The sequence below is a fragment of the Ranitomeya imitator genome, chromosome 4 (genome assembly GCF_032444005.1).
Source record: "Ranitomeya imitator isolate aRanImi1 chromosome 4, aRanImi1.pri, whole genome shotgun sequence".
In the NCBI taxonomy this organism is placed as follows: domain Eukaryota; kingdom Metazoa; phylum Chordata; class Amphibia; order Anura; family Dendrobatidae; genus Ranitomeya; species Ranitomeya imitator.
Window position 1 is genome coordinate 472,635,520 of NC_091285.1, and position 11,667 is coordinate 472,647,186.

Consider the following 11,667-nt stretch of genomic DNA (forward strand, 5'->3'; position numbering starts at 1 on the left):
CAGAGCGGACATGTACTGCATCCAAAGCACTGCCGGTCATTGACCGTGGGAACATACCCTTAGGGCTCGCTCACACTGGCATACAACACGGCTGAGTGCTTTGCAATGCTTTATGGGATAGCAGTCTTTTCAATGTTATACCATGGAGCAGTGCAGATGTACTATTTTTTTTCCTCATGCCAATTCAGTATGAGAAAGCAATTGCAGCATGCTGCAGTTGCATCTGATGATCGAATCACACTCCATACAAGTTTATGGCTGCGTGTGAAACATCAGACTGCACTTGGATGTTATCAGAATGTAGTCCGACATCTACAGACACAGAGTATGGAGAAGATTGAGAAATTGAGTTCTTCATTTTTTGCGTACTTGTGCTGTGATTCTCTCGCGTGAGAAAGTCGGATCACGTGAGTAAGGCCGGGATCACACATGCGAGAAATACGGCTGAGCCTCGCATGTTAATACCCGACATTGCCGCTGTCACTTAGGAGTGGAGCATGTGGCGCATAGCAAGACATTCAGCCGCATGCTCCGCTCCTGAGTGACGGTGGGAATGCCGGGTATTAACATGGGAGACTTGGCCGTATTTCTCGCATGTGTGATCCGGCCTTACATGACATTCACACCAAACTCTGTCTCTAGCATAATTGGTCCTATTCTCTCACATGAGAGAATTGATGGTCGTGTGACCCCGTTCTAAGGCTGCGTTCCCACAATTAGCTTTTTGTGAGCTTTTGAAGTTGCAGATTTTCTGTACCTTTTCAGTACCCATTAGGTAAAAATGGTTATTTTTTTCAATATACGGAGGACAAAAGTCTCACAAAAAACTTATCGTGGGAATATAATCTATGGTACATTCCCATAATGAGCTCTCGGTGCACTGTTGACGTTGCATATTTTGTTGCATCAAAAACACAGCCTCTGACAGCTTCAGCAAAGTGGATGGGATTTATAGAGATCTCATGCCCACTGTGTTTTTTTTATTTGGCGTAAACTGAGCAGCGGTGCGTGTTTCAAATCGGCAGTATGCGGGTGTGCAGAGCATTCTGTGCAGATTTTCCCCATAGACTGACATCTTATGCAGAAAATCGGGGAGTAAAAAACACAGATGCGTTATTAGAGCATTGCCACAGCAGAAATGCTTGAAAACGCATGTAAATCAAATATAAGTATATCAATAAAGTTTTGTCAAAGCCAAATACCAGAAAGTATCAAATACAAGGCAGCTTTATTTAATGAATACAAACCAAAAAAAGACTATAATGCAGCGACAAAAATGCAATAAAATCACGTTTAAAAAAGTGCACTAAATTGCAATAAAAAAACAGCAAGTAAACTAATTTAAATAAATAATAAAAAATAAAAATTAATTGAATAAATAATAAATATACAGTCAATTTGCTGCTGACAAAACCACCCTGTGTGTAGTTATACTAAGGGCTCATGCAGTGATTTTATTAGTACACAAAAACGGTTCAATTTTCATCAATGCTTCTTATCAGGCCGGTGTCACACCCAGCGTATAAAAATACGGTCCGTAATTTACGGCCGTAATACGCAGAAAAGTCCCCAAAATAGTGGTACGTATCTCCTCCGTAGGCAGGGTGTGTCAGCATATTTTGCGCATGGCATCCTCCGTATGTAATCCGTATGGCATCCGTACTGGGAGATTTTCTCGCAGGCTTGCAAAACCGACATACGGATATACAAGGGATCCATGTGTAAAAAAAAATCGTAAAAACATATATACTGTCTATATATATATATATATATATATATATATTAATATTTACTTCAGTGCGATATAGCAGAAAGCCGGTAATTCAATTGCCGGCTTTTGCTATCTCCTTCCTAAACCCGACATGATATGAGACATGGTTTACATACAGTAAACCATCTCATATCCCCATTTTTTTGCATATTCCACACTACTAATGTTAGTAGTGTGTATGTGCAAAATATGGGCGCTCTAGCTATTAAATTTAAGGGTTAAATGGCGGAAAAAATTGGCGTGGGCTCCCGCGCAATTTTCTCCGCCAGAGCAGTAAAGCCAGTGACTGAGGGCAGATATTAATAGCCTGGAGAGGGTCCACAGTTTTTGCCCCCCTTCCCTGGCTAAAAACATCTGCCCCCAGCCACCCCAGAAAAGGCACATCTGGAAGATTCTAGTAGTGTGGAATATGCAAAAAAAAATGGGGATATGAGATGGTTTACTGTATGTAAACCATGTCTCATATCATGTCGGGTTTAGGAAGGAGATAGCAAAGGCCGGCAATTGAATTACCGGCTTTAAAGCTATCTAGCGCTGTATGAAATATTAATATATATACATATATGTGTCTCAATGGCATATACAGTGAGTGAAAAGACGTGGGCACTGCTACTCAGGTGCTCGGGTAGGTTCCCAAACCGTGTGCATATAGATAAAAAGAACCCGGCACTCAACTTTAAGTCAAACTTGTGATTTTTATTTTGTAGTACGTAAAACGTTTCGGCCTGGTCTGGCCTTCGTCAGTTACTACAGTGTTATAAAGAAAATAAATAGTGAGTACATACATGGCTACATCTGTACATACATCAGAGAATACATGCGGTGTATGATACATCAACAAACAAAAAAACGGAATAAACAGAAGAACAAAAAACAGAAGTATATACAGAGTATCCTATGGTCCTGGTATGATAATCTTAGAAATCCACCATAAGAGGAATCAACTAGTATATCCCGGCCCTCCCTAGTGGTGAAAAAATGTGAGAAACAGGGTGCTACTATGCGTACCGTACTAAGAGGTGTCTGGATAAATGGAGGAGTGCTTCTATGAGCGTAATGAGCTCCAGGGAGATCCCTGGGGAGGGAGAAAGGGAGAATAAGCCCATAATAGGAGCTACCATCAATATGCTGAAGTGGGACAGTGACAGTGTTATGTGCGGTCCCTGTCGGTGCTAATACCTTGAACAATGTAAGTCCCTGGGCAGAGCCGCGACTGCAGACGATACTGCAGGCTGTGGAGGGAACAAGGGTGAATGTCAGGATATTGAACACGAGGCTGCAGGCTGAATCGCCCGGTGGTATGCCATGCTGGGAGGAGGCAGAGTCCCTGCAAGCGGTAGTAGTGGGGAGCGAGTTACCTGGATAGGAGATGGGTCAGGACGCGGTGTCCACCGCTGTCGGATGAGCATGCCCGAGTGAGGAAACGCCAGTGCGGCGTTCCTTATGTGCGCGCTGGTCCTACCGGATGTGATGTACCGGAAGTGACCGCGTATGTTTCCCCGTGATTGACAGAGGAAAACCAGCCAATCCTGTGGCTCTCTAGTAGGGAGGCGGGACAAAAGCCAAGTGTGCACTGTGAGATGGAGCCGATGGACCGCCTCAGATGGTACGGAAACAGTGATAGTAGCGCTGGGAAGGTGAAGGTGGTGGTTATTCATAACATATCCACTTGTGACCCCGTGGAGAGGTGGAAGAGTCCTGGTGATTCAATAAAGGCGACTCTAGGAAAATAAATAAATATGTTAGAGACATAGATCTGCTTGGAACATAAATATGAAAAGTAGACATTTAGTAACTAGATCATAACGTGTACAATCAGCATCTCGGAGTGCTAAGTTGTAGGAGCCCATAATGATGAGACCCGTAGATAAATTCTAAGATTGGCACATGTCAATTAGGTGAAGGAAACAAGGTCATAATCCCTGTTGAGACCTTTAGGGTGCAGGGTATCGAGGGTATGAATCCAGAAAGCCTCCCTGTGTTTTAGGGAGGCTAATCTGTCTCCCCCCCGTCTGGGTGCTGAGACCTGCTCTATTACCTGAAACAAAAGTTGAGAAATGTTATGACCTTGCGATATAAAATGGTGTGGGATGGGTAAGAGTGTGTTGCCGCATCTGATCGTGGATTTATGCTTGGAGATGCGTTCCCGGATAGGCCGGGTTGTCTCGCCAACATACAGCATGCCACAGGGGCATTTAATAAGGTAGACCACATATGATGAATCACAATTGAAATAGTTCTTAATGGGAAACGATCTACCAGATCGTGGATGGTGGAATGAGCTACCCTTAAGTACATTGCTGCATTGGGTGCAGTGGAGACAAGGGAAGGTCCCGAGACGTGGGTTCTGGAGGAACCGTTGGATGGGTGCTTTTTTGTCTGGACCTACATCAGCTCTTACGAGTGTGTCCCTTAGGTTGCGGGGTCTCCTAAAACATGGGAGAAAGGGTTCTCTAAACTCCGGGATGTTTGGGTGGGCAGTTGTAAGTAGATGCCAGTGTTTGCGAATGTTACTGTGGAGAATATACGAAAACGGATGGAAAGAGTGAACAAATGGTATACGCTTATTGGACTTTGGTCTGCTATTAAGGCTAGGTGTCCGGGATTCTTGGAGGACCGAGTGGGGGTAGCCGCGTGCCAGAAACTTGGCTTCCATCTCAGACACTCGTAGTGTCCGTAGTTCGTTATCCGTGACTATACGTGTTACCCGCTGAATTTGAGATCTAGGGATCGCTTTTTTGATGGCTCTGGGGTGTAGACTTTCAAAATGCAGCAGGCTATTTCGGTCGGTGTTCTTTATGTGGATATCGGTGCTCAGCTTGCCAGTGTTATCTTTAATGACCACAGTGTCCAGAAAATTCATTCTGTGTTGGTCATGAGCCATTGTGAAGGAGATACCAGGCCATGCGGTATTAAGGAAATCCACAAAAGACCGGAAGGACTCCAACGAGCCCCCCCATACGCAAAAAATATCATCTATGTAACGCTTCCAGAGTAGGACATTATCCTGGAAGCGAGAGTCGGAATAGATGATGGTCTCTTCGAAATCTGCCATATAGCAGTTAGCGTACGGGGGCGCTACGTTGGAGCCCATCGCGGTCCCCCGTATCTGTAGGTAGTATTGGTCCTGGAATAGAAAATGATTAGAGTCAAGAACCAATGTGAGTAAATCCACAACTAGGTCAATTTGTTGTTTGTGGGTCCCTGTGGTGGATAGTAATTTCTTGATCGAATTCATGCCATCCGCATGTGGGATGGAAGTGTATAAATCCTTAACATCCAGTGATGCCAGTATCGCATCAGCCGGTATACTACCTAGGTCCCGTATTGTACCCAGAAAGGACCCTGTGTCCAACAGAAATGATCTAGTGGATTGGATATGGGGGGTAAGTATTTTTTCTAGAAAGATTGCTATAGGGGACAGTATAGAATTAGTGGCTGCCACTATTGGTCGTCCCGGGGGATGCTCCACGTTTTTGTGAATCTTAGGGAGTGTGTAAAAGACCGGGGTCACCGGGTGGTCGTTGGTGAGGTAGTTGCAGGTTTTAAGGTCTAAGACCCCTAATTCTGTGTATTGCTGTAGTATACGTGAAATTCTGTTTCTAATGGCTTGGGTGGGGTTGGAATCCAGTTTTTGGTACACGGTGGTGTTATCTAACTGTCTCCTAATTTCCCGTAAGTAATCACTTCTGTCCATGATCACTATGGCACCCCCTTTGTCTGCTGGTTTAATTATTAGGCTGGAGTCAGACTGGAGTGATTGTAGTGATTGACGTTCACTTAACGTTAAATTAGGAGGATAGTAAAGGCGACCCATTTCAACTTCCCCCCGGAGTGACTGGAAAGAATTTTGAATGAATTGTATAAACGTCTCAAGGGCGTGAGAGCCCCGTGGGGGTCTAAATGGGCTCTTAGTACGTAAGCCTAAACTTTCTGCTGTAAGAAGTTGAGGTGCTGTAGGGGTTCGTACGGTATTTACTACTTGGTTCTGTGGATCAGAGAAATACACTTTAAGCCTTAGGGATCTAAAGAACCTTTGTAGGTCCATGTCCAGGTCAAAGGTCCGGTAGCGATAGGTGGGGCAAAAAGAAAGACCTTTTTGAAGGACACTACAGTCTGATGCGCCCAGAGTTCTGGAGGAAATGTTCACGATTAGAGATTCAGTACCTGAGATCTTGTCATTCGTGTAAGCTCCGTGTCTCTGCCGAAATCTCTGGCTCCGCCGAGTCCTCTTTTCCGGCCTCGTTGGGTGCGTTGGCCTAAAAAATGGGATGTGCTGGGAATGGAGGAACTCCTGTCTTGCTCCGAACCCGAGGTGGAGTAGTCCGTGGAAGAACGATGTCCAGTTCTTGTGCTGGGGCGAGAGGAGGAATAGTTGTCCTGCCATCTGTATACCCTCTTTGCCTCGTAGTCCTCGGTGTCCCGGGCAAATTTCAGTCGTTTCCTGTTCTCAATGTCTCTGCGGTGTTGTTCAGTTTTCGTCTTAATTTCGGATTTCAGTAGGTTCAGCTCCTCTGGGGTACCTGTGGATGAGAGCTGGATCTCAATAGCTTTGACCCGTTCTAAGCTGGCCGTAATCTCTTTTTGTAGGTGTTCTATAGTGAGGGTGATTAGGTCTAGGGAGCACTTATTGAGAATCTGTTCAAATTTAGTGCAGTATTCCGGGGAATCCCGGAAGAGTGTGGGACGTAGTGGAACCCTTAAGCCTCTCGGGATGCGTTGTACCCGCAGGTACTCGGATAATGTTGCGCAGTGAAGTTCAATGTTAATATGATGTCTTACTTCCCGTTCCAGATCTCGTCCCCTCGTCTCACGGGGTGCGGTTTTCAAGAAGTCACAGGGATATATAGAGTGGGATAGGATACTAGTGGTCTCCTCTGGATTGTAGGAGAAGGTATTGGTGGACATGACCAAGTGTGCGTGCCTCCACGTAAGGGAATAATATAGTGAGTGAAAAGACGTGGGCACTGCTACTCAGGTGCTCGGGTAGGTTCCCAAACCGTGTGCATATAGATAAAAAGAACCCGGCACTCAACTTTAAGTCAAACTTGTGATTTTTATTTTGTAGTACGTAAAACGTTTCGGCCTGGTCTGGCCTTCGTCAGTTACTACAGTGTTATAAAGAAAATAAATAGTGAGTACATACATGGCTACATCTGTACATACATCAGAGAATACATGCGGTGTATGATACATCAACAAACAAAAAAACGGAATAAACAGAAGAACAAAAAACAGAAGTATATACAGAGTATCCTATGGTCCTGGTATGATAATCTTAGAAATCCACCATAAGAGGAATCAACTAGTATATCCCGGCCCTCCCTAGTGGTGAAAAAATGTGAGAAACAGGGTGCTACTATGCGTACCGTACTAAGAGGTGTCTGGATAAATGGAGGAGTGCTTCTATGAGCGTAATGAGCTCCAGGGAGATCCCTGGGGAGGGAGAAAGGGAGAATAAGCCCATAATAGGAGCTACCATCAATATGCTGAAGTGGGACAGTGACAGTGTTATGTGCGGTCCCTGTCGGTGCTAATACCTTGAACAATGTAAGTCCCTGGGCAGAGCCGCGACTGCAGACGATACTGCAGGCTGTGGAGGGAACAAGGGTGAATGTCAGGATATTGAACACGAGGCTGCAGGCTGAATCGCCCGGTGGTATGCCATGCTGGGAGGAGGCAGAGTCCCTGCAAGCGGTAGTAGTGGGGAGCGAGTTACCTGGATAGGAGATGGGTCAGGACGCGGTGTCCACCGCTGTCGGATGAGCATGCCCGAGTGAGGAAACGCCAGTGCGGCGTTCCTTATGTGCGCGCTGGTCCTACCGGATGTGATGTACCGGAAGTGACCGCGTATGTTTCCCCGTGATTGACAGAGGAAAACCAGCCAATCCTGTGGCTCTCTAGTAGGGAGGCGGGACAAAAGCCAAGTGTGCACTGTGAGATGGAGCCGATGGACCGCCTCAGATGGTACGGAAACAGTGATAGTAGCGCTGGGAAGGTGAAGGTGGTGGTTATTCATAACATATCCACTTGTGACCCCGTGGAGAGGTGGAAGAGTCCTGGTGATTCAATAAAGGCGACTCTAGGAAAATAAATAAATATGTTAGAGACATAGATCTGCTTGGAACATAAATATGAAAAGTAGACATTTAGTAACTAGATCATAACGTGTACAATCAGCATCTCGGAGTGCTAAGTTGTAGGAGCCCATAATGATGAGACCCGTAGATAAATTCTAAGATTGGCACATGTCAATTAGGTGAAGGAAACAAGGTCATAATCCCTGTTGAGACCTTTAGGGTGCAGGGTATCGAGGGTATGAATCTCGGGATATACTAGTTGATTCCTCTTATGGTGGATTTCTAAGATTATCATACCAGGACCATAGGATACTCTGTATATACTTCTGTTTTTTGTTCTTCTGTTTATTCCGTTTTTTTGTTTGTTGATGTATCATACACCGCATGTATTCTCTGATGTATGTACAGATGTAGCCATGTATGTACTCACTATTTATTTTCTTTATAACACTGTAGTAACTGACGAAGGCCAGACCAGGCCGAAACGTTTTACGTACTACAAAATAAAAATCACAAGTTTGACTTAAAGTTGAGTGCCGGGTTCTTTTTATCTCAATGGCATATACAGTCATGGCCAAAAGTATTGACACCCCTGCAATTCTGTCAGATAATACTCATTTTCTTCCTGAAAATGATTGCAAACACAAATTATTTGGTATTATTATCTTCATTTAATTTGTCTTAAGTGAAAAAACACAAAAGAGAATGAAGCAAAAATCAAAACATTGATCATTTCACACAAAACTCCAAAAATGGGCCAGACAAAAGTATTGGCACCCTCAGCCTAATACTTGGTTGCACAACCTTTAGCCAAAATAACTGCGACCAACCACTTCCGGTAACCATCAATGAGTTTCTTACAATGCTCTGCTGGAATTTTAGACCATTCTTCTTTGGCAAACTGCTCCAGGTCCCTGATATTTGAAGGGTGCCTTCTCCAAGCTGCCATTTTTAGATCTCTCCACAGGTGTTCTATGGCAGGGGTCCCCAACTCCAGTCCTCAAGGCCCACCAACAGGTCATGTTTTCAGGATTTCCTTTGCATTGCACAGGTGATGCAATTATTACCTGAGCAAGACTAAGGAAATCCTGAAAACATGACATGTTGGTGGGCCTTGAGGACTGGAGTTGGGGACCCCTGTTCTGTGGAATTCAGGTCTGGACTCATTGCTGGCCACCTTAGAAGTCTCCAGTGCTTTCTCTCAAACCATTTTCTAGTGCTTTTTGAAGTGTGCATTGGGTCATTGACCTGCTGGAAGACCCATGACCTCTGAGGGAGACCCTGCTTTCTCACACTGGGCCCTACATTATGCTGCAAATTTTGTTGGTAGTCTTCAGACTTCATAATGCCATGCACACAGTCAAGTGCCAGAGGCAGCAAAGCAACCCCAAAACAGCAGGGAACCTCTGCCATGTTTGACTGTAGGGACCTTGTTCTTTTCTTTGAATGCCTCTTTTTTTCTCCTGTAAACTCTATGTTGATGCCTTTGCCCAAAAAGCTCTACTTTTGTCTCACCAGAGAACATTCTTCCAAAACGTTTTAGGCTTTTTCAGGTAAGTCTTGGAAAACTCCAGCCTGGCTTTTTTATGTCTCGGGGTAAGAAGTGGGGTCTTCCTGGGTCTCCTACCATACAGTCCCTTTTCATTCAGACGCCGACGGATAGTACGGGTTGACACTGTTGTACCCTCGGACTGCAGGGCAGCTTGAACTTATTGGATGTTAGTCGAGGTTCTTTATCCGACATCCGCACAATCTTGCATTGAAATCTCTTGTCAATTTTTCTTTTCCATCCACATCTAGGGAGGTTAGCCACAGTGCCATGGGCTTTAAACTTCTTGATGACACTGCGCACGGTAGACACAGGAACATTCAGGTCTTTGGAGATGGACTTGTAGCCTTGAGATTGCTGATGCTTCCTCACAATTTGGTTTCTCAAGTCCTCAGACAGTTCTTTGGTCTTCTTTCTTTTCTCCATGCTCAATGTGGTACGCACAAGGACACAGGACAGAGGTTGAGTCAACTTTAATCCTTGTCAACTGGCTGCAAGTGTGATTTAGTTATTGCCAACACCTGTTAGGTGCCACAGGTAAGTTACAGGTGCTGTTAATTACACAAATTAGAGAAGCATCACATGATTTTTCGAACGGTGCCAATACTTTTGTCCACCCCCTTTTTTATGTTTGGTGTGGAATTATATCCAATTTGGCTTTAGGACAATTCTTTTTGTGTTTTTTCATTTAAGACAAATTAAATGAAGATAATAATACCAAATAATTTGTGTTTGCAATCATTTTGAGGAAGAAAATGAGTATTATTCTAACAGAATTGCAGGGTGTCAATACTTTTGGCCATGACTGTATATATATATATATATATATATATATATATATACCTATTCTATGTGTACACATTTATTTTACCTATTCTATTGTAAGCTGTCAGTGTGATTTTACTGTACACCGCGCTGAATTGCCAGCTTTTCTCTCTAACACCGCGGCGTATTTCTCGCAAGTCACACTGCTGTCCATGTGTAATCTGTATTTTTCTGGCCCCCATAGACTTTCATTGGCGGATTTTTTGCGCAATACGGTGACAAACGCAGCATGCTGCGATTTTCTATGGCTGTAGAAGACCGTATAATATGGATCAGTAAAATACGGCTGATAGGAGCAGGGGCATAGAGAAGCATTGTACCGTATGCAATCCGTATTTTCAGCACCCCTCTTACATCCGTAAAACACGGTAGTGTGACGCCAGCCTCAGAGTTTGGTCAGTATGTCAGTATTTCATTAGAGTTTCATAAATTTTTCAAGCTTCTCATGCCAAAACAGTTTGTGAAAAACAAGCAGCAAATGGATGGGATCTGATTGCTGTCTAATTTTTTCAAGGACTTCTAGATTTGCATTGGCGACTTTATTCCAAAACTCAGATTAAAATTGAATACGACTCCTTGATTTTGTGCCAACCACTCGGTCTGCAAAAATGCATGGACATGTAAACAGATTCATAGATTATAAATAATCTGTGTGAATTTTACATAGTAGCACAGTAACATAGTTAGCAAGGCCGAAAAAAGACATTTGTTCATCCAGTTCAGCCTATATTCCGTCAGAATAAATCCCCAGATCTACATTCTTCTAAAGAACCTAATAACTATAAGAAACAATATTGTTACCCTCCAGGAAGACATCCAGTCCTCACTTTAACCCCTCGACTGAGTTTGCCATCACCACCTCCTCAGGCAAGGAATTCCAGATTCTCACTGCCCGAACAGTAACGAATCCTCTTCTATGTTGGTGGAAAAATCTTCTCTCCTACAGACACAGAGAATGCCCCCTTGTGACCATCACCTTCCTTGGTATGAACAGATCCTTGGAGAGATATTTGTATTGTCCCCTTATATACAGGGTGGCCCATGTGTATGGATACACCTAAATAAAATGGGAATGGTTGGTGTTATCAACTTTCTGTTTGTGGCACATTAGTATATGGGACGGGGAAAACTTTTCAAGATGGATGGTGACCATGGCAGCCATTGTGAAGTCGGCCATTTTGGATCCAACTTTATTTTTTCCAACGGGAAGAGGGTCGTGTGGCACATCGAAATTATTGAGAATTTCACAAGAAAAACAATGGTATGCTTGGTTTTAACATAACTTTATTCTTTCATGAGTTATTTACAAGTTTATAAGCACTTATAAAATGTGTTCAAAGTGCTGCCCATTGTGTCGGATTGTCAATGCAACCCTCTTCTCCCACTCTTGACACACTGATAGCAACACCGCAGAGGAATGATTTCACAGGCTTCAAGTATCC